General features: G+C 41.8%; 1 non-coding gene across 1 annotated transcript; it reads left to right on the forward strand.

The window, feature by feature from the left end:
• Nucleotides 1–14,782: 14,782 nt before the first annotated feature.
• TRNAC-ACA lies at nucleotides 14,783–14,854 on the forward strand. Its single transcript has one exon. It is a non-coding gene; the product is annotated as a tRNA-Cys (tRNA).
• The last annotated feature ends 9,337 nt before the right edge of the window (nucleotides 14,855–24,191 follow it).

A 24,191-nucleotide genomic window follows, 5' to 3' on the forward strand; every position in this document is an offset into this window, starting at 1 on the left:
AACAGTGAGACGGTTCTAAATGCTGAGTCAAAACAAAACTGGGCAGCCCGTAACATGAGATAGTAACTCCCACTTTGCTGTCCTCCCCACCTCTGCCCCTCCCAGACCCCAAACCTGGCCAAACTGACTGTTGTCACAGCAAGCCTTCAGAATTGGTCTTATTTCATGCTCTGAAAAACGTCATTCCACCATTCAAGTAGTGTTACGTTGACCCACACTCCCTGTGGAAAGATTTCTTGACCTTAATCTTAGAATAGTTAAGACAACACTGAGAAAGAATGGGGAGGGTTGTTTTCCCAACTTTTGTTCTCTCCAGCTTCCATCTGGTCTTATCTGAGAGTAATCTCAGGGACTTTATGGGACTCCTGAGAACCCAGGGCCGGTCAGTGTGTCCGGGTCATTTCCTAGCCTCATCCTTCCCCCAGTCTGACTCAGTACAGCCTGCAGACACCACAGGTAAGCTGCCAACGCGCTGTCTCAGACCCTGCCACCCGGGGGGAGGAGGAGGTGAGCGTGCAGGGCCAGCTGTCCCCGGCTTTTGTGTGTATGTTTATGAGGCTGGAGCATCCATAGATTTGGGTATTTGCAGTGACAGACAGCAGGGGTGGGAGGTTAGGGGGTATAGGGTGTGGGTGGAAGTGAGCAATGTCCTGTTTCCAGTCCCCCGTGGATGACGAAGGATGCCTGTAATCCCATCACAGACATGGAGAGTTATCTTTCCCAATTGTTGAGGAGTTTCACTATTTCTTTTCTACTTTCTTTCTCTTTTCTATTTTCTGTTTCCTTCTCCTCTTTTACTCCTTTTGTTCTCTCCCTTCCTCTTCCTCCTTCTTTTTCTATTTGTCTCTCCCTCTCTCTGTCTCTTTCTCTTTCTTTCCTTCTCTCTGTCTCTGTCTTCCTCTCTCCTTCTGTGTGGGTAGTGTATATCCTTTTTTCTCTCTCTTTCTTTGTCTCTGCCTCTCTCTCTCTCTAGCTCTGTCTTCCCTATAGATACAACAGCGTTTTGGACATTGATCTAGAGGCAGAGATAAAATGTCACAGCAGCATAAGCAGTACGGAACATGTGGCTAAAGATCAGGAAGCCTGTATTCCCTTCCTGACTTTTGTCATTAATGTTTGTGACAGACAGGATGAGATAAAAGATGTGAATGTGCTTTGAAAAATACCCCTGAGTACAGTCCATTCTTGCCAAGCTCCTGCTCTCCAAGTGAGGTGAGGATGCCCAGTGACCGTAAGAAGCCTCTTCAGTCACCCTTGTCAACCAACCTGGCTTTGGTTTAGAGACTCCATTCAGCATATAGAACTATTAATATTTGTGAGCTTTAAAAGGTCCATGGAGAATGAGAAAAGCTGAAGAATTTGTGCAATAGCAGACATGTAGTGAAACCTGAGAAAACAGTAAGGCCTGAGCTCAGGTGAAAATCAAGATCAATGTTGTCATTCTGGACTCACTGGGCTCCATCCATGCTGGGGATTAAGGCCATGCTGAGTGATGGGGTTGTGGAATCCAGCTCCGTCCCACAAAGAACATGACGCAGCCCAAAGCGGTTACCCTTAATTATGTTCTTTTTTTAATTTAATTTTTATTGAAGTACAGTTGATTTACCAGGGGCTAATTTCTGCAGTATAGCAAAGTGACTCCATTATATACATATATACATTCTTTTTAAGATTCTTTTCTATTATAATTTATCCCAGGATGTTGCTATACAATAGGACTTTGTTGTTTATCCATTCTATACATGATATTTATATCCACTGACCTCAAACTCTCAACCCACTTTCCCTCCCCTTTGGCAACCACAAGTCTGTTCTCTATGTATCTGTGAGTCTATTTCTGTTTCATAGGTAGATTCATTTATGCCATATTTTAGATTCTACATTTAAGTGATATCATATGGTATTTGTTTTTCTCTTTCTAATTTACTTCACTTAGTATGATCATCTCTAGTTGCATCCACATGGCTTCAAATGGCATTATTTTGTTTTTTTTTTTATGGCTGAGTAGTACTCTATTGTATATATGTACCACGTCTTTATCTATTCACCTGTCGATGGACACGAAGGTTGTTTCTGTGTCTTGGCTATTGTGAATTGTGCTGCTATGAACATAAAGGTGCATGTATCTTTTTAAATTGTAGTTTTGTCTGGATATATGCCCAGGAGTGGGATTGCAGGGTCATCTGGTAATTCTATTTTTAGTTTCCTGAAGAACCTCCATACCGTTCTTCATAGTGACTGCACCAACTTACAGTCCCACCAACAGTGTAGGAAGGTTCCCTTTTCTCCACACCTTCTCCAAGATTTGTTATTTGTAGCCATTTTAATGATGGCCATTCTGACCAGTGTGAGGCAGTACCTCATTGTAGTTTTGATTTGCCTTTCTCTAATAATTAGAGATGCTTAGCATCTTTTCTTGTGCCTATTGGTCATCTGTATATCTTCTTTAAAGAAGACATTTAGGTCTTCTGCCCATTTTTCTGTTGGGTTGTTGGTTTTTTTCTAGTTGAGTTGTCTAGTTACATTCTTGCACAGGCCACTACTGATCTCTCTGATACAGACTTACCCCCAAACTCATGCCACAGGGAATGAAACTGACTTTTACAAACTTGCGTGCATGCTTAGTGTGGTCATTGCTTCATTATCCCCATACATTCAAGTCCTCTTTTCACTCTTGAATTTCTCAAACTAAAGGGTATGAATAAATAAAATGGGACATTTTCAAAGCTGAATAACCTGCTGCAGTTTAGGGCTTCAGGGAGATAAAGCAGACATTGTCAAAGTGTCCACCAGTATCAGCATCTCCTTGTTAGAAACTTATTAGAAATTGAAATTCTCAGGCCTCAATCAATCAAGACCTACTGAGTCAGAAGCTTTGGGCAATGAGCCCCAACAATCTGGAGTTTAATCAGCCTGTCAGGTGTTCTGTTGCATATAAAGCATATTCGTTTTCTATCACTGCTATAACAAATTCCCACGGATGCAGTGGCTTATAGATATTTGTTGTTGTTATTTAGTTGCTAAGTCATGTCCAACTCTTTTCAACCTCTGGACTGTAGCCCACCAGCCTCCTCTGCCCATGGGATTCTCCAGGCAAGAATACTGGAGTGGGCTGCCATTTCCTTCTCCAGGGGATCTTCATGACCTAGGGATTGAACCTATGTCTCCTGTAATAGCAGGCAGATTCTTTACCACTGAGCCACCAGGAAAGCCCAGCTTCCATCAGCAGATGAATGGATAAGAAAGCTGTGGTACATATACACTATGGAATATTACTCAGCTATTAAAAAGAATGCATTTAAATCAGTTCTAATGAGGTGGATGAAACTGGAACCTATTATACAGAGTGAAGGAAATCAGAAAGAAAAACACCAATACAGTATACTAACATATGTATATAGAGTTTAGAAAGATGGTAATGATGACCCTATATGTGAGACAGCAAAAGAGACAAAGATGTAAAGAACAGTCTTTTGGACTCTGTGGGAGAAGGCAAGGGTGAGATGATTTGAGAGAATAGCCTTGAAACATGTATATTATCATATGTGAAACAGATCACCAGTCCAGGTTGGATGCATGAGACAGGGTGCTCAGGGCTGGTGCACTGGGATGACCCTGAGGGATGGGATGGGGAGGGAGGTGGGAGGGGGGGTTCAGGATGGGGAACACATGTCCACCCATGGCTGATTCATGTCAATATATGACAAAACCCACTACAATATTGTAAAGTAATTAGTCTCTAATTAAAACAAATAAATTAATTTAAAAAAAATAACAAGGTTGTTTCACCCCATAACTGGTAGGATGTTCAATAAGAAAAGCATGGCCACCCAGAGAATACTGTAATTTATCTAAAGGATCAGTTCTTAGGAGTTTCCCCATTTCTGAAATAGGGCACACCATTGCAGTGAGGGGCAGCATAATGCAGAACAAATTTGAAAGTAACAAATTCCTTTGAAGATGTGAGTCCACGATAGAAATACCAGCTGTAAACCCCGAGACTACAGGAGAATTTAGAGATCAATAAGGGGGGAAAGGACCCTGCAAAAGAAGGTACATGATTCATTTCCTTAATGCGGATTGTTGTTTGGTTTGGTTTTGAATCCAAATAGTGCTCTTTACTCGAGAGCAGATGTTCAGTAGGACCTGGAAATAGTAAGTTTTATCAAAGGTGTCACTGGCTTTGTGTTCAACACGCATAGTCAAAATAAAGACCGAAAAAGAGGTCCCCAGAGAGTCTCCCTTGTCTGACTGCTCTCTTTCCAGGTGACATGAAACGAACACAGCCTCCCACACCAGCTGAGCCTTGCATCCGGAGGGAGGCAGTTCTGCCATGCGTGGGCTGGAGGCATCTGGTCCCGGACAGAGAGAAGGGTGGCAAGGTTTTCACAGCATCTTCAGATGCTGGTTTCACACAATGTAAGGACAGTTTTACATGAACTCCTTTTCTCAGTAAACTCAGTTCAAACAGAAATCCATCAGGCAGCCTCTTCTTTTCAAAAAGAATCCTAGAACTAGTCTATTCACCTTGTTTCCTGTAAAGTCCATGGCGAAACTTCCTGACTTTCTGTGTGTGCCTTCCATTGGGCTGTTTTTCAAATCCCCCCCTTTTTTTTAACCTTTAATCCGCAAAGTTTTGTTTTGTATTTTTTAAATAAGTTTATTTATTTATTTTTGGCTGTGCTGGGTCTTCATTGCTCAGTCCAAAAATGAAGTGCCAGGGCTTCCTGGGTAGCTCAGCTGGTAAAAAAAAATCTACCTACAATGCAGGAGACCCCGGTTTGATTCCTGGGTTGGGAAGATCCACTGGAGAAGGGATAGGCTACCCACTTCAGTATTCTTGGGCTTCCCTGGCAGCTCAGCTGGTAAAGAATCCGTCTGCAATATGGGAAACCTTGGTTTGATCCCTGGAGGAAGGCATGGCAACCCGCTCCAGTATTCTTGCCTGGAGAATCTCCAGGGACAGAGGGGCCTGCAGGGCTACAGTCCATGGGGTCACAAAGAGTCAGACATGACTGAACGAGTTAGCACATTCATTTCAGTTGCCGTGCAAGGGCTTCTCATTGCTGTGGTTTCTCCTGTTGCAGACCACAGGCTCTAGGCTCATGAGCTTCAGTAGTCGAAGCTCCTAGGCTCCAGAGCACAGGCTCAATAGTTGTGGCATAGAAGCTCAGTTGCTCCACAACATGTGGGATCTTCCCGGATCAGGGATCAAACCCATGTCTCCTGCATTGACAGATGGATTCTTTACCACTGAGCCACCAGGGAAACCCAGTAATGTGTTTTTTTTTTTTTTTTTCTTTTTTTAATCTGAATTTTTAAAATGGAATTTACAATTCTGTGTTCATTTCACAGGTACAGAAAAGTGATGCAGTTAAATATACATGTATATATGTGCATATATATATATATGTTCTTTGTCAGATTTTTCCCAGTATAGGTTATTAAAGATATTGAATATAGTTCCCTGTGCTATACAGTAGATTATTGTTAATCTATTTTATATACAGTAGTGTGTATATGCTGCTTTCCAGGTGGTGTTAAGAAGTAAAAAAACATCTGCCTGTCCATGCAGGAGACGCAAGAGACTAGGTTCGATCCCTAGATTGGGAAGATCCCCTGGGAAAGGAAATGGCAACCCACTCTAGTATCCTTGCCTGCAAAATCCCATGGAGAGGAGCCTGGAAGGCTACAGTCCCTGGGGTCACAAAGAGCTGGACACAACTGAGCGACTGAGCACAGAACATATATTAGTCCCAAATACCTCATTTATTCTCTCCTCCTTTTTCCCTTTGGTAACCCTACGTTTTCTTTCGATCTCTTCGAGTCTACTTGAATCACCTTTTGAGAATATAGCCCTCTTTCAGAAGATTGGTATGAGTCATCTGTGAACAGAAACTATATGATAACGTGCCTGGAGGGTTCAGAAGAGAAACTCAGAGGAGCCAAGATGGTCTCTTCTGAAAAGCACTAAAAAATCACCTATAAAACTTTCTCATGTTCGAAGTCCCAATGAAAACCTTGGTCTACCTCGTCTCAGGCAAAGCATCTCGGTTCTTTAACCTTCCGTCTCCTTTTGATATTATAAAATCCCTTCCCAATGCAAATTGGATTAGGCCCTTGATAAATCAGACACTGTGGAGGGTCTGAGATTTTGCCCCACTTGAGAGCTAACAAGCCGGCCTACCATATCACAGGTTTATCTACTTATACCAACAGAAGACATGAGACCACTGTATTTCTGGTTCAGAGAAAAAGATCATTTCTTACTCACAGCAGGAGCAGTAGCCAGAGCTATATCTTGCTTTGGTTCTTCAACATGACAAGGCAGACAATACCTGCACATGCAGTGGAGTGTATCAGAGGAGAGGAACTCTGAAGTCAGGAAAATCTGATTTTATATAGGGCTGTTAGTAACCTGCCCATCCTCCCCTTAAAGAGAGAGATTACTCATTACCTTGGAATGTAAGCCACACTCCTCCAGGAAGCAAAAGGAAAGAGCATTATCTTTATTACTCTGGGAGGTCTCCAGAGAAAAGAAAGAACATCTCTAAGCTTTGCTATCCTGGAAGATCTCCTTATACAAACAATGGCTGTAAATGCCTTGGCTCAGAAGACCTCAAACCAGCAGGAGCTCGAGGAATCCATTGATAAATGTCTCCTAGCAGTCATTCCCTTGCTCACAACGCTCCATGGATTTCCTCTGTCACTAGAATAATATCCAACCCTGCCTTGTCATAACCTAGGAGGGCGACTTGACCTGTCCCCTTCCTACCTTTCCAGTCTCATCTCATTTATCCACTGGTCTCATTTGTGTTTCTTAGACATATCAAGATGATTTTCACCTTGAAGTTCTTAAACTTGCTGCTCCCTCTGTCTGAAATCCTATTCCCTGGGATCTTCCTGTGACTGATTTCTGATCTTTATTAAGGACACAGTTTAAGTGTAACTTCTTCAGAGAAGCCTTTCCTCTCCTCAACACCAGTCCCACAGGATTTAAATATATACAAATAACTTAACAGCAGTCCCTAGAAACACATCACCTGATTAAGATATGCAATTACCATCATTAAAGTCTTTGGAGTCTGGTTCACAGATTCCTATTACATTCAAATTCTCTCATGAACCTGGGACACTTGTATGTACATTGCAGATACAATGTCCTTGCTTAGACAGTCCTATACTTTTTCACTTTAATGATTTCTTTAACTTTAATGATCTATATATTCCTAGGGCCACACCATGAATCTTACTATCACCTAGAACTGTTTTCATATCAGAAACCTTAAGTTGCAACATTCTACTCTCTCTACAAAGTAGCTCTCTCAAAAATTCATTTCTACCACACCAGTTCTTCAAAGATCTCTCTCAACTACAAGTTCCGCTCTGATTACTATCAAATCGCTCTCTCTTCCCTTTCTCATCCAAACTCTCTACAATCAGTGAATATACATTCACTGATTCTAAGTGTCAGCTCCTGTTCCCCTCTAGGGCATTTTAGTGTGACTTCTGCTTCCCCTACTCTTCTTTTTTAATTTTTTTTTACAATTTTTTATTTTAATTGGAGGATAGTTACTTTACAACGTTGTGATGGTTCCTGCCATACATCAACGTGATTCAGCCATAGGTATACATATGTCCCTTCCCTCTTAAACCTCTCTCCCACCTCTCTCCTCATCCCCTTCCTTGAACTCTTTCCCTCTCTCTCCAATGAAGTTCTAACTGTCAAAACCTTGTGGGCCTCTCCTCTATTGTATAGTCTTTTTTTTCTTTTTTTAATTTAGTCCATTTACATTTTAAAAAAATATTTATTTCTTTGGCTGTCTCAGGTCTTAGTTGCAGGATCTTTCGTTGTGTCCCATGGGCTCTCTAGTTGAGGCACTGGCTTTGTTGCTCTGAGGTATGTGGGATCTTAGTTCCTTGGCCAGGGATCAAACCCAAGTCCCCTGAATTGCAAGGTGGATTCTTAACCACTGGACCACCAGGGAAATCCCTCCATTGTAGAGTCTTGTTCTCATTCTCCTTGAGACATCTCCCTTCCGCACTGTCCATGATGATGTCTCCTTCAGTTATTTTCATGCTCCTCTGACCATTATTTCCTGTCCTCTTTGTGGGCATTCTCTTGCTGTAGCAATTCTTCAGATGTTGCTGTTTCTAAAGTCTCTCCCTTATCCAACTGCTTCTCTTATCCTCTATATCCCAGAGCAGTCACTGATGATTTTATTATATTTTTGGATGTTAAATACTACATACATGCCCATCACTCAAAAATCTAAATCTTCAAATCTTTCTTTCAAGCTCCAGGCTTGTATACCCAACCACCTTTGAACACATCTACCTCATACCCCACTGACATTTCAAGCTCAACATGTCCAAAATACAGCTCATGATGCTTTCTTCTAAACCAGCGTATCTGCCTCCCCCCGCCCCCCACCCCACCTTACTTGGTAGCACACCCTTTATTCCATCACACAAACCAGAAACCTAGCAGTTAGATTCCACCCATGGACTTCCTTCTAGTGTCCAACAATCATTTACATTTGCCAATTTTACTTTCTAAATATTTCTGGATTCTCTTCCCTCCTCACCACCCTAGTTTGGGACCTCACGTTTTCTTACCTTTCCTGGACCAAGGTGATCATCTCTTCATTGTTTTCTGTCTTCAGTCTTAGATCCCACAAGTCTATCCTATTCTGATTGAATCAAATCCAAGCTCTTTAATATGTCTCCATAATCTGGCACCTGAACAATTTCCTAACTTCATTTATTTCTTTCCTGCTTCACAATTCACACTCTAGATATGATGACCTGGTCTTCTTCTCTGACCTTACTCTATGATTTCAGATTTCTGTTCTTTGCTTGTCCCAGGCTCACTAACCAGAAAGCCTTGAGCACTTCTCTCTCCTACACACAAACCTCCTTTACCTGCTCGGGTTCTCATTGCTGGGAGGCAGTTCCTGATGGATCCTCAACCTTCCTTTATTTTATCTTTTAATTAATTGATCAATTAATTAATTACTTTATTTGACTGTGTCTGCTCTTTGTTGTGTCATGTGGGCTCTTTGTTGTGGTGCGGGGGCTTAGTTGCCCCCACGACATGTGGGATCTTAGTTCCTTGATCAGAGACTGAACCCTCACCCCCCACACTAGAAGGCAGATTCTTTACCACCAGACCACCAGAGAAGTCCCAACTACCCTTTATTTTGGCTTTTGTCTGCGTTCCTTGTATGTATCTTGATCACCGCACTTACTTCTTTTATGACTTTCTCTTTGCATATCTGCTTTCTCCACTACACTAGCCTCCTCTGTGAGAATCTATGTCTGAACTATTCTTTCATCTCCAACATCCACTGTATGACAGATTAGGGGCTCAGATAATAGTTGTTAAACACAGAAAGAAGGAATGAAGGGAGGGCAGGAGGGAGAAATGGAAGAAAAAAGGAAGAAACAAAAGAAGGAAGGATCGTTTTTGTAGTGGGAAAAGATATAACTCTCAAATACAACAACTGATTAAATACAGTGATGATAAAATAGAGACATAAACACTTTGATTCTGTCTTGTCTAAAATGGAAGGAAATTATAGGTTAGCATCAGTTGGATGTCTTGGGGGCAAAATCCTATTGTGTCAAGTACTAGTCATTAATAGACAGGTGGTCTGAACAACTGTTCATTCCTGTAATCTCAGCAGTGTAAAGAACAAAGAAATCAGACAGAAGAAAAATGACATGCACCATGAGACATTGCTATGCTTCCTAAGAAGAAACAAGGAGTTTCTTATTTATGTTTATTTTATATTTGAATAGTGATGACCACTTCTATGTTTCCTAAGAAGAAACAAGAAGTTTCCTGAAATATTCATAAGTTCTTCAAGGGTTTTTCCACCTAGGATGGTCCGAAACATTAAATACAAAATTTCTGGAATGTAAACTTAAATTTCAAAGCATGTAAAACAGGGAATTGTTTATTTAATCTATAGAGTACATTTGTTTTAAGGACTAGAATTTGCTCACTTAAATGGTAAATTAACTGTTCATCTGACTCATCATTATATAAATTGTGTGGAATTATTTATTCACTAGAGAAAATTATTCAACCCCCAGGTCTAATTTTTCTCTATACCAATTTTGCAACACATAACAAAAATGAAAAAGACCTATAACTAACTCAGATCCAAACACAATGAGAAGCAGTATCTTTGCAAACATAGTTTCCCTTTTTTCAACCACACACTGTCATCATGGATTCAAGTTTCTAAATAACACTACAGGAGGCCCAGTCTTTCTGGTCTCTGCAAAGAAATTTCTTTCAAAATCTTACAGTCATTGTTTATTTTTAAACTTTTTTAAATGTAAAAAATTAATACAAATATCCTCCACTCTGCCCTGGTCGGAATTTCCCAAACATCGGAAACAATCTGAAGCTGTTCCTCTATCGTGTTTTCCATTTCAATAATACTTTCCTCATTCCTCTTAAGGAAGAGATTAAGATTTATTTTTCCATTTTATGACTTGGCTGCTAATAACAGGGCATTTAAGAACAGATATCAGAGAAAGATTATAGCGCCAGAGAGTAGGAGACACTCCCCCCACCCCCACACACACCAGAGCAGGTCCCCACTGCCTGTGTAATCACATTGCCATCCAAAATGGAAACCCTTCTCACCAAGAAGCGTCACCAGGTGATGGCCCAGTTATCAGGGAAACAGTTGAAGGAGAGACCCAAGTGCCAGTCCCAGAAAGCTGTATGGAGCAGGACTATGATTCTGTGGACGGTGGGACAGCATGTAGCACAGCTCATCCGGCAGTAAGGAGGCAGGACCAATGGGACTTGGTGATTGTGTGAGTCAAGGATGACTCCCAGGTTTGTAACTGGGAGGGGTGGATGGTGGTGCCATTCACTGAAATAGGCAACAGAGGAGAGAAGAAGGTTTGTGATGATGGGTCCAGATTGGGATGTGCTGGGTTTGAGATGACTGTGGGAGACCGGGGTGAACAGACAAGTAAATCTGGAGCCAAAAAGAGAGATACACAATGGAAAACAGAAATGTGGATGTCACCATCTTATTGGGGCAGAAGTCAGAACTATGGATAAGATTGTCCTAAGAAAGCCCAAGGAATAAGAACAGGAGCCTTGTCTGGACACCTGAGTAATACCAACATGTAGGGGATGGATAGAGGAAGCAGCACTGTGAAAACCAAGGGGCATTATTCTTGAAACCAAGAAAACAGAAAATGTCGCGAGAACTTGCCCACCCATCTCAACCACCACAGACGGATCAGTTGATGTCCACTCTGTTCCAAAACATCTGCCAAAGCCCTTACTGTGTCTTACACTGTTTGTTTACCCATGTCTCTAATCCAGGGTCAACAACGTCTTCAACGTCAAGGCCTGATTGTTTGCCTCTGTATTCCCAGGTTCTAAACTATATCTAGTGACTTGGACAACTAAGAGCAGTTTCCATGAAATTGTAGGGGTGGAATTCTGGTTGGAATGAACTGGGAAGGAGGGATTTAAAATGTGGCTAAATCTCAATTATCCACACTGAGAGGACAGAGAGAAATGTGGGTGAAACACATGAAAAGAGATAAGCTTAAAAGTTACATTTGACTTTGAACCTAGACTCCATAGAAAGCTTATATTCTTTCAGAGACCCAGACAGTCCCACCTCTGGTCCTAGACTTCCTGAGATGTGCCCCTAAAGTCCGTAGTTGAAACCCTCCCAGGTAGAGACAGGTGACACCACAAAGGGGATGTGTCCGTGATTAAGTGAGAACTGACTGGTATGGAAGGGGCATAGAAGAATAAAGCTTCATGTAGATAACACTCTTCCATTGGAGATAGCAGATAATCATGAGGTGTGTCATCTTTATTTTTACAATAAACAGAAAGTTTAAGAGTTTGCAAGCCAGTAAAACACTTTCAAGCCTTGAAGATTAGTGTACTTGAAGATTTTGGATGAATGCCATTCAGAAAGTGTTTCCTGTATAAAAGTATCATTAAAATAATGAATGTTTTGCATTTGGGGAAGTGGTGTCATATTTGGAATGTTCAGCCAAAGGGAAAAAGATTAGTAGCTAGTTTTAATGACTTCTGGAGAACATGAGAATTTTTTTTTTCTTGACTCTTCTTTTTTCACCCAAAGTCAAATGAAGGGTGGCATAAGGAAAAATTGAAAACGAAAACAAGTGAGCTGGTCTGGTCATAATAATTTCAACAAAGCTTCATGTACATATCAGTCTGTTTTTTTAAAGTACTTCAGTTCAGTTCAGTTCAGTCGCTCAGTCATGTCCTACTCTTTGCGACCCCATGAATTGCAGCATGCCAGGCCTCCCTGTCCATCACAAACTCCCGGAGTTTACTCAAACTCATGTCCGTCGAGTCGGTGATGCCATCCAACCATCTCATCCTCTGTCGTCTGCTTCTCCTCCTGCCCCCACTCCCTCCCAGCATCAGGGTCTTTTCCAATGAGTCAACTTGTTGCATGAGGTGGCCAAAGTATTGGAGTTTCAGCTTCAGCATCAGTCCTTCCAATGAACACCCAGGACTGACCTCCTTTAGGATGGATTGGTTGGATCTCCTTGCAGTCCAAGGGACTCTCAAGAGTCTTCTCCAACACCACAGTTCAAAAGCATCAATTTTTTCGGCGCTCAGCTTTCTTCACAGTCCAACTCTCACATCCATACATGACCACTGGAAAAACCACAGCCTTGACTAGATGAACCTTTGTTGGCAAAGTAATATCTCTGCTTTTTAATATGCTGTCTAGGTCGGTCATAACCTTTCCTGCCAAGGAGTAAGTGTCTTTTAATTTCATGGCTGCAATCACCATCTGCAGTGATTTTGGAGCCCAAAAAAATAACATCTGCCACTGTTTCCACTGTTTCCCCATCTATTTCCCATGAAGTGATGGGACCAGATGCCATGATCTTAGTTTTCTGAATGTTGAGCTTTAAGCCAATTTTTTCACTCTCCTCTTTCACTTTCATCAAGAGGCTTTTTAGTTCCTCTTCACTCTCTGCCATAAGGGTGGTGTCATCTGCATATCTGAGGTTATTGATATTTCTCCAGGAAATCTTGATTCCAACTTGTTCTTCTTCCAGCCCAGCATTTCTCATGATGTACTCTGCATAGAAGTTAAATAAGCAGGGTGACAATACACAGCATTGATGTACTCCTTTTCCTATTTGGAACCAGTCTGTTGTTCCATGTCCAGTTCTAATTGTTGCTTCCTGACTTGCATATAGGTTTCTTAAGAGGCAGGTCAGGTGGTCTGGTATTCCCATCTCTTGAAGAATTTTCCACAGCTTATTGTGATCCACACAGTCAAAGGCTTTGGCATAGTCAATAAAGCAGAAATAGATGTTTTTCTGGAACTCTCTTGCTTTTTTTATGATCCAATGGATATTGGCAATTTGATCTCTGGTTCCTTTGCCTTTTCTAAAACCAGCTTGAACATCTGGAAGTTCACAGTTCACGTATTGCTGAAGCCTGGCTTGGAGAATTTTGAGCATTACTTTACTAGTGTGTGAGATGAGTGCAATTGTGTGGTAGTTTGAGCATTCTTTGGCATTGCCTTTCTTTGGGATTGGAATGAAAATTGACCTTTTGCAGTCCTGTGGCCACTGCTGAGTTTTCCAAATTTGCTGACATATTGAGTGCAGCACTTTCACAGCATCATCTTTCAGGATTTGAAATAGCTCAACTGGAGTTCCATCACCTCCACTAGCTTTGTTTGTAGTGATGCTTCCTAAGGCCCACTTGGCTTCACATTCCAGGATGTCTGGCTTTAGGTGAGTGATCACACCATTATGATTATCTGGGTCATGAAGATCTTTTTTGTACTGTTCTTCTGTGTATTCTTGCCACCTCTTCTTAATATCTTCTGCTTCTGTTAGGTCCCTACCATTTCTGTCCTTTATTGAGCCCATCTTTGCATGAAATGTTCCCTTGGTATCTCTAATTTTCTTGAAGAGATCTCTAATCTTTCCCATTCTATTATTTTCCTCTATTTCTTTGCATTGATCGCTGAGGAAGACTTTCTTACCTCTCCTTGCTATTCTTTGGAACTCTGCATTCAAATGGGAATATCTTTCCTTTTCTCCTTTGCTTTTCACTTCTCTTATTTTCACAGCTATTTGTAAGGCCTCCTCAGACAACCATTTTGCCTTTTTGCATTTCTTTTCCATGGGGATGGTCTCGATCCCTGTCTCCTGTACAACGTCATGAACCTCCATCCATAGTTCATCAGGCACTCTGTCTATCAGATCTAGTCCCTTAAATCTATTTCTCACTTCCACTGTATAGTCATAAGGGATTTGATTTAGGTCATACCGGAATGGTCTAGTGGTTTTCCCTACTTTCTTCAATTTAAGTCTGAATTTGGCAATAAGGAGTTCATTATCTGAGCCATAGTCAGCTCCTGGTCTTGTTTTTGCTGACTGTAAAGAGCTTCTCTATCTTCGGCTGCAAAGAATATAATCAATCTGATTTCGGTGTTGACCATCTGGTGATGTCCATGTGTAGAGTCTTCTCCTGTGTCGTTGGAAGAGGGTGTTTGCTATGACCAGTGCGTTTTCTTGGCAGAACTCTATTAGCCTTTGCCCTGCTTTATTCCGTACTCCAAAGCCAAATTTGCCTGTTACTCCAGGTGTTTCTTGACTTCCTACTTTTGCATTCCAGTCCCCTATAATGAAAAGGACATCTTTTTTGGGTGTTAGTTCTAAAAGTACTTACACCACAGGTATTATCTGATTTGATGTATATTTATATCAAACAAGGACTTCCCTGGTGGCTCAAACGGTAAAGCGTCTGCCTACAATGCAGGAGACCCAGGTTCAATCCCTGGGTTGGGAGGATCTCCTGGAGAAGGACATGGCAACCCATTCCAGTACTCTTGCCTGGAAAATCCCATGGACGGAGGAAGCTGGTAGGCTACAGTCCATGGAGTCACAAAGAGTTGGACATGACTGAGCGACTTCACTTTCTTTCTTTATATCAGACAAACAAATGCAAGTTAGCTGTGATAATCCTCATGAAAGAGATGAGGAAAGAGGATTAGATATAGCTTCATCTTCAGTAGCACCATTTTTTCTTTTTTTGAGATAATGCTCAAACCAGTGTTCTCTTCCTGGTATCTAAAGATGCTGCCACCTGCCAGCCCTCCCTCCTTTCCACTTTCTTTCCCTCCCTTCCTTCCTTCCAAAAACCACTAATTGAATACTCTGCCATGGTAATATTGTGATTGAATAAGAATATATTTTGTTCTTCATCCCTGGCTCCCAAACAGATTCAGAGCAATAAGGTGGAAGGAGCATCTTTTGTTATTCATAAGTCCCTTACCACCACACCAGTGTTTATGTTAATGACCTGACTTTTGGACAGCCCCTAAGGATAGGGGAGGTAGGTAGAAGGCTGGTTTCCCTAGAGGGCTGGAGTTTTCAGCATGCCCCTCCACTCCTGACCCCACCTCCAGAAAGAGTGGGGTGGGGGTGGGTGGAAGCTGCTGGAGTCTGAGTTAATCACTAATGGCTAACGATTTAATCAATCACACCTATGTAGTGAAGCCTCCATAAAAATCTTAACTGAAGGGGTTCAGAGAACTTCTGGGGCTTCCCTGATGGCTCACTGTTTAAAAAAAAAAAATCTGCCTGCCAATATAGGAGATGTAGGAGATGTGGATTCAATCCTTGGGTCGGGAAGAACCCCTGGAGAAGGAAATGGCAACCCACTCCATGATTCTTGCCTGGGAAATCCCATGGACAGAGGAGCCTGGCAGGCTACAGTCCATGGGTCGCAAAGAGTTGGATAGGACTTAACGACTGAATGACAAAACAAAGAGAACTTTTGAGTTGATGACTTGGAGAATGGGCCACCTAGAGAGGTCACAGAATCTTTGTGCTTCCCCCACACCTTGCCTTATGATCAGTGTGGGGAAAAAACCCACGTTGGGCAACAGAAACAGTACCAAGAGAGAGAGAAATGGAGTTTTCTTTTCAGTGAAAACCTCCTCTTTTTGGTGAAAACCTGTTTAGTGATGAAGCCTCCATAAAAACCTTAATTGAAGGGGTTCAGAGAACTTCTGGGGCTTCCCCTGATGGCTCAATGGTGAAAAAAAAAATTTCCTCATGCAAATAGACAGGGAAACAATGGAAACAGTGACAGTTTTTATTTTCTTGGGCTCCAAAATCACTTCAGGTGGTGACTGCAGCCATAAAATTAAAAGATGCTTGCTCCTTGGCAGAAAAGCTATGACAAACCTAGACAGCATATGAAAAACCAGGGACATTACTTTTCCAACAAAGATCCGTATTGTTAAAGCTATGGTTTTTCCAGTACTCATGTGTGGATGTGAGAGTTGGACTATAAAGAAAGCTGAGTGCCAAAGAATTGATGCTTTTGAACTGTGATGTTGGAGAAGACTCTTGAGAGTCTCCTGGACAGCAAGGAGATCAAACCAGTCCATCTTAAATGAAATCAATGCTGAATATTCACTGGAAGGACTGATGCTAAAGCTGAAGCTCCAATACTTTGGCCACCTCATGCGAAGAGCCAACTCATTGGAAAAGGTCCTGATGCTGGGAAAGATTGAAGGCAAGAGGAGAAGGGGACAACAGAGGACGAGATGGTTGGATGGCATCACTGACTCAATGGATATGAGTTTGAACAAGATCCAGGAGATCATGAAGGACAGGAAAGCCTGGCATGCTGCAATCCATGGAGCTGCAGTTGGATACAACCAAGCAACTGAAAAACAACAATACAGGGCACTGGATTTGATAAACATCTTACAATAAACTTTGCTCCCAAGTTCTTCTATCTTCAAATAGATGTTTTTCCACATGAAAAGATGCTCAACGTCACTCATTATCAGAGAAATGCAAACTAAAACTACAATGAGGTACCATTACACGCCAGTCAGGATGGCTGCTATCCAAAAGTCTACAAGCAATAAATGCTGGAGAGGGTGTGGAGAAAAGGGAACCCTCTTACACTGTTGGTGGGAAAGCAAACTAGTACAGCCACTATGGAAGTGTGGAGATTCCTTTAAAAACTGGAAATAGAATTGCCATATGACCCAGCAATCCCACTCCTGGGCATACACACCGAGGAAACTAGATCTGAAAGAGACACATGTACCCCAATGTTCATCGCAGCACTGTTTATAATTGCCAGGACATGGAAGCAACTTAGTTGCCCATCAGCAGACAAATGGATAAGGAAGCTGTGGTACATATACACAATGGAATATTACTCAGCCATTAAAAAGAATTCATTTGAATCAGTTCTAATGAGATGGATGAAACTGAAGCCCATTATACAGAGTGAAGTAAGCCAGAAAGATAAAGACCAATACAGTATACTAACGCATATATATGGAATTTAGAAAGATGGCAACAATAACCCTATATGCAAAACAGAAAAAGAGACACAGATGTACAGAACAGACTTTGGGACTCTGTGGGAGAAGGCAAGGGTGGGATGTTCTGAGAGAATAGCATTGAAACAAGTACACTATCAAGGGTGAAACAGATCACCAGCCCAGGTTGGATGCGTGAGACAAGTGCTCAGGGCTGGTGCACTGGGAAGACCCAGAGGGATGGGATGGAGAGGGAGGTGGGAGGGGGGATCGGGATGAGGAACACATGTAAATCCATGGCTGATTCATGTCAATGTATAGCAAAAACGACTACAATATTGTAAAGTAATTAGCCTCCAACTAATAAAAATAAATGGAAATAAAAATAAAATTTTAGTATAGACATATAAACATAAATTCAAAACCATCAGATAATATGATAAACTGAAATGCATTGTCAAATTTCTTTCATTATTCAAATAAAAAATTAATTTTTCTTGGAAAAAAAATAGATGTTTTTCCTGGACTTCTGTAAACAGGAAGATGGGAGCGTTCATGGGTTCCAGGGCATAGCCCTGTGCCCACTGACAAGTTCTATGACCTTGGGCCAGTTGATTAAACTTTGTGTGCCTCAGTTTCCTCATCAGTAAAACAATACCTCCCTCAGAGGGTTGCTAGCAGCGTGAAATGAGTTAGTATTTGTCCAGTGCTCAGCTGGCACTCTGATAAACATTATTTAAGTGTGTGTGTAATAAATAAATAAGCTGGGTTCACTGAACATTCCTTTGTGGGAGAATTACTCTTTATTTCTGTTGCTCTGCAACTTGTTCACACAATAGAACCCAGCTTCAAATACATGGGAGCAAGACATTCTCCTTATCGTTTCTTTCTACCAACTAGAAGACATTCCACAAATGAAAGCGTTTATGAGAAATACATATAACCAAACATCTCTCCTAAGGGCTCAGATCCAATGTCTACTTAAGGAAGAAAAGGCAGCCTCTGTCTTAGGGTGCTCCCTTTCTGCAAACCCTGGGGGGGCTTTCCATATCTGAAATGGAGAGCATGATGATTCCAAGAGACCATGTTTCGAGACTGTTGAAGCGATTTTGTCAGTTTATGCCCTTTGTGGGTGGGTGGGAAGATTTTCCAGTCTGCAACCAATTCTTTCCAACTGCTGGAGAAGAGAATATTCACTCATGGTTGTTTCTGCTCAGGTCAGGAGGTCACACGGTGATTTTTTTTCTTTTGTCCTTACAAGGAAATCTTGAGAACTTTCTTTGGACAAGGAACCAAAAATAGTGGCAAGGAGGAATGGTTGCCAAGGATGTGTCCTTTTTTCCCCCCTCTTTATTTCATTTATAGTAAAATCTTACATCTATGAGAGTGGTTTCTCACGTCCCTTCCACTAGACACTGTTTATCTCGGAGGGTAATTCATGCTGCATTTACTCCATAGCTCTCAGGATGGCTTATGTTTAAACACCTACAGCAGCTACCACTCCTTTCAGTTCATTTTTACTTACCAATCATTTTTCAGAACTTTATACTCAACCTCTTTCTGTCTCTGCCAAATTTCACAGGATCTCTACAGCCTCTGAGAGAGGCAGCATTGGATAAATGCTAAATCAGATAAATGCAAAATGTGAATCAGACCATCACGGGCTCTGGGGGCAGAACACGGGCTCAAGTCCTGCATCCACCACTGGCTGTGAACTTGAGAAAATGATCTGTCCTAGTTTCTCTCTTAACAAACGTGGGTAACAATATGGATGGCTCCCCTTCTGTCCTCACGGAACTATTGAGAAAGTCAAGTTAAATAATGACGTAGAAGCACTCAAAAGCTTTATTTAAAAAATAAGTGGGACTTCCCTGGTGGTCCAGTGGTTAAAATTTCACTTCCCAATGCAGGAGATGTGGGTTCCAGCCCTGGTTGGGGAATTAAGATCCCACATGCCTTGTGGCCAAAAAATCAAAACATAAAACAGAAGCAATATTGAAACAAACTTAATGAAGACTTTAAAAATGATCCATATTAAAAAAAAAACAAATTAATTACATTATACTTTAGACATTTTTCCTATGTGTGTGCTATATTTCACAACGAATAAAGTTAAAATCATTGAATCTGAAAAATATAACTATGACAATTAAAAATTATTGTTAAATTTGCTAAACAAAAGGTACCTATTCAAATATTAGCATCCTAACTAAATAAACATAAATATATTTTATATTTTTTATACACATACAGGCTAATGCACAAGACACTAGGGCCATAAGCTTCTCATTTGGTGTCTCTGAAATATTAGAGCCTGAGATTCAGAAGACAAGTTGTATTAAATATTTTCCCCAAGTGCAACATTCTTCCACTCATTTGGATCATTGTTTGCTTTTTCAAACAAGTCAAGGATGAGAAAGGTACAATCGAATTTGCAACAGAGATCACTGGCTGTCCAACAAGTATGCATCTTCTTCTCTTTCAAATGAACTGAGCCCCGGATTTTAGCTGGGAACTGATACCCAGCTAAATGCCAATTTTCCTTTACAGTGTGGTGTGGCCATCCAACTAAGCTCCAGACAATGAGACATATTGGGAGCAGGTGCAATTTCTTCCTATTACAGAACTTCCGAGAAACTCCATACCACACCCCTGCTTATGTCTCATTCAGTTCAGAAAGCAATGCCAAAGAATGCTCAAACTACCACACAATTGCACTCATCTCACACGCTAGCAAAGTAAATCTCAAAGTTCTCCAAGCCAGGCTTCAACAATATGTGAACCATGAACTTCCAGATATTCAAACTGGATTTAGAAAAGGCAGAGGAACCAGAGATCAAATTGCCAATATCCACTGGATCATCAAAAAAGCAAGAGAGTTCCAGAAAAACATCTACTTCTGCTTTATTGACTATGCCAAAGACTTCGACTGTGTGGATCACAATAAACTGTGGAAAATTCTGAAAAAGATGGGAATACCAGACCACCTGATCTGCCTCTTGAGAAATCTGTATGCAGGTCAGGAAGCAACAGTTAGAACTGGACATGGACCAACAGACTGGTTCCAAATAGGAAAAGGAGTACATCAAGGCTGTATATTGTTACCCTGCTTATTTAACTTATATGCAGAGTACATCATGAGAAATGCTGGGCTGGAAGAAGCACAAGCTGGAATCAAGATTACCTGGAGACATATCAATAACTCAGATATGCAGATGACACCACTCTTATGGCAGAAAGCGAAGAAGAACTAAAGAGCCTCTTGATGAAAGTGAAAGAAGAGAGTGAAAAAGTTGGCTTAAAACTTAACATTCAGAAAACTAAGATCATGGCACCTGGTCCCATCACTTCATGGCAAATAGATGGGGAAATAGTGGCAGACTAATTTGGGGGGCTCCAAAATCACTTCAGATGGTGACTGCAGCCATGAAATTAAAAGATGCTTACTCCTTGGAAGAAAAGTTATGACCAAGCTAGACAGCATATTAAAAAGCAGAGTCATTATTTTACTAACAAAGGTCCATCTAATCAAAGCTTTGGTTTTTCCAGTAGTCATGTGTGGATGTGACAGTTGGACTATAAGGAAAGCTGAGCTCCAAAGAATTGATGCTTTTGAACTGTGATGTTGGAGAAGACTCTTGAGAGTCCGTTGGATAGCAAGATCAAACCAGACCATCCTAAAGGAGATCAGTCCTGAATATTCATTGGAAGGACTGATGCTGAAGCTGAAACTCCAATCCTTTGATCACCTGATGTGAAGAACTGACTCATTGGAAAAGACCCTGATGCTGGGAAAGATTGAAGGCGGGAGGAGAAGGGGACGACAGAGGATGAAATGGTTGGATGGCATCACCGACTCAATGGACATGAGTTTGAGTAAACTTTGGGAGTTGGTGATGGACAGGGAGGCCTGGTGTGCTGCAGTCCATGGGGTCACAACGAGTCAGACACGACCGAACTGAACTGAATTCAGACTGACTGAACTGAACTGAATTAGACATAAGCAGTAGCGTGCTGTGGAATTTCTCTGAAGTTCTATAATAGGAAGAAATTGCACCTGCTCCCTTCCCTTCTTCCATTTTACTGTTTGGAAAGTGGCTGAGATGGCTGAAATTGCACAGACATCTTGGACATAAAGAAGTAGGCCATAACCAGGGGAAAGAAGAAGGTAGGGTAAGAAGGAATTTGTATTGTCTGGTGACAGTGTGATCAACCAACAAATCCTGGACAACCTTATATATGAGAAATAGTCAGACTACTATCTTGTTCAACTTCTTTTGGGGGTGGGGAGGGGTTGTCTGCTTTCCAGCTGATTCTAATTTTATCTGAAAAATGTCACTCTTTGACCCAGTTTTTCCAGAGAGTTTTAATATCTTACCTAAAGTAAGAGGCTGAAAGGCAAAATATATGATCCAATGTGATTACTGGGCCATTTACTGATGATTTGGTGATGATCCCTTACAACCCCTGATTCTTGGTCTTTGGCCAGCAATATGACTTCTACACTGAGGGTTTGTACCATATCAGCCGGAACAGAATGGACAGAGTGACTTTTTAAAATTTCTCTGGGTGGGTTAAGCAGAAGGACCCTTCAGGGTTGCAGGTCACTTGCTCACGGGAACTGATGTGACAGAGCAGCTATCCCTTCTCACTCATCTGCTGAAGATCCAAGGTGACTTTACACACAGCATGGAGGAAAACTAAACAGCGCTCATACCTGTATTGGGAAACTGGTGAGATGATTAGACACTCCAGGAATACTTGCTGGGTGACATCTTAACTTTGCACTGATAAAATAGATGGTCCCCTTGAAAGGCACATTTGGCCATCTTGGTCTCAAAATGTGTGACGCTGCAGTGTCTTCTTTACCCACTTACTCAGTCAGTGTTCATGGGGTCCCTGCTGCATGAGTGTGTGTGTGCTCAGTTGTGTCTGACTCCGATACTCCATGAACTGTAGCCCGTCAGGCTACTCTGTCCAAGGATCCTCCGGGCAAGAACACTGGGTTGCCATGCCCTCTTCCAGGGGATCTTCCCGACCTAGGGATGGAATCCACATTTCTTACGTCTCCTGCATTGGCAGGCGGGTTCTTTACCACTAGCGACACCTGGGAAGGTCCCCGACTGCACACCAGACCCATTTTAGGACACTGCACTGGACCACCTCCGCTCACACGGTCCCACTTTCTGGGATAACATCCTTTTATTCTCCCCTCATCTAAGACCAATATTTCTCAGAAACCCAAGTCTGGTCCAAGAACGCCTTCCTGAGCAGCACCACCTCAGCTATGGCTCCTGCAGCACTTCACAACCGCATAAGCAACTGGGCACTTAGCGAATGTACGTGAAATTTTTAAATGTTTGTTCTACCGGCATGTGGGGACTTTCCTGGACAGAACGCACCTGTCAATGCAGGAGACACAAGAGACACTCGTTCGATTCCTGGGTCAGGAAGATCCCCTGAAGAAGGAAATGGCTACCCACTTCACTATTCTTGCCTGGAAAATTCCATGGACAGAGGAGCCTGGTGGGCTACAGTCTATAGGGTTGCAAAGAGTTGGACATGACTGAGTGCACATGCATGCACACCCACACTGTCACATGAGAACCTTAAGTTCAGACAGACCATTGGTGTTTAATAAATGCTGATGGATGATATCATGTTTGTTTAGCACTTTACAGTTTCTTTTAGTCAACATGAATTGGGCACCTCCTGCATGCCTCACACTCTGATGAGCACCAGTGGGGGGAAAACTTGAGTAAGACTCAGACTCAGCTGGAGGAACAGAAGTACAAACAAATCACTGTAATTCAACATTACATATGCTATTAATAGTAAAGAGCCTGGAGAAAGCATTAAGCGTAAAGGTTACTGACTTATCCTTGGAAAGTGAAAGTGAAATAGAAAGTGTTGGTCACTCAAGTGTTTCCAGCTCTGCAACCCCGTTGACTACAGCCCACCAGGCTCTTCTGTCCACAGAATTCTCCAGGCAAGAATATTGGAGTGGGTAGCCATTTCCTTCTCTGAGGGATCTTCCCAACCCAAGGATCGAACCCGTATCTCCTGCGTTGGAGGCAGATTCTTTACTGCCTATCCTTGGAAAGTTGAAACCAACTTCACAGAAGAAACAGCACGCCACCACCTAGCGGAGCCCTTCACATATATTCCATCAACAGCCCTTCATGACCTCTTGGAAAGTAGGCAGGGCAGTTATTATGTCCCCACTTGACACGAAAAACTGGAAGCAGAACACGTCAGAGGCTGCTGCAGAGCTCCTGGCTGTGAAGAGAACCAAAGTGGGCCCAGAACTAGCTTCTAATTGGTCCTCTTTCTGCCACGCCTCATGGCCTCCCTGAGTAATGTCTGCGATTATGAGTTCAGCCCTGGAGGAGGTCAGGTGTTTCTTATTTTCTCAGTTAGAATGAGTCAAGCGACCCAATTCATTTAATTTATTGAATTTTCCCCTTCCCTTTTTCATAATTCTCTTATTTATGAGGCCAGAGTTCTGAGTAATTCCCCTTCCAGGAATCTTCCCTAAGGAAATAATCAGAGAGGCAGGCATAGATTTATGTACAAAAACTTTCCTTGCAGAGCTATTTATAATGACAGAAAATAGGAAACAACCTAAATTTCCAACAGAAACAGACTAGTGGACAGCCCCTAAACAGCTTTCCATATATTTTATAATGACATTTTTAAGTGCTTACAATAAATGCTATTTTTTTTAAAAAAAGACAGGATATAGACTCATGATTCAAATTTTGTAGGGTAAACATGCCAACACAGGCATAGCGAATAGAGGAGGGCTCTCAGCAAGATGTTTACCGTGACTAC

This window comes from Cervus canadensis, chromosome 12 (assembly GCF_019320065.1).
Source record: "Cervus canadensis isolate Bull #8, Minnesota chromosome 12, ASM1932006v1, whole genome shotgun sequence".
In the NCBI taxonomy this organism is placed as follows: Eukaryota; Metazoa; Chordata; class Mammalia; order Artiodactyla; family Cervidae; genus Cervus; species Cervus canadensis.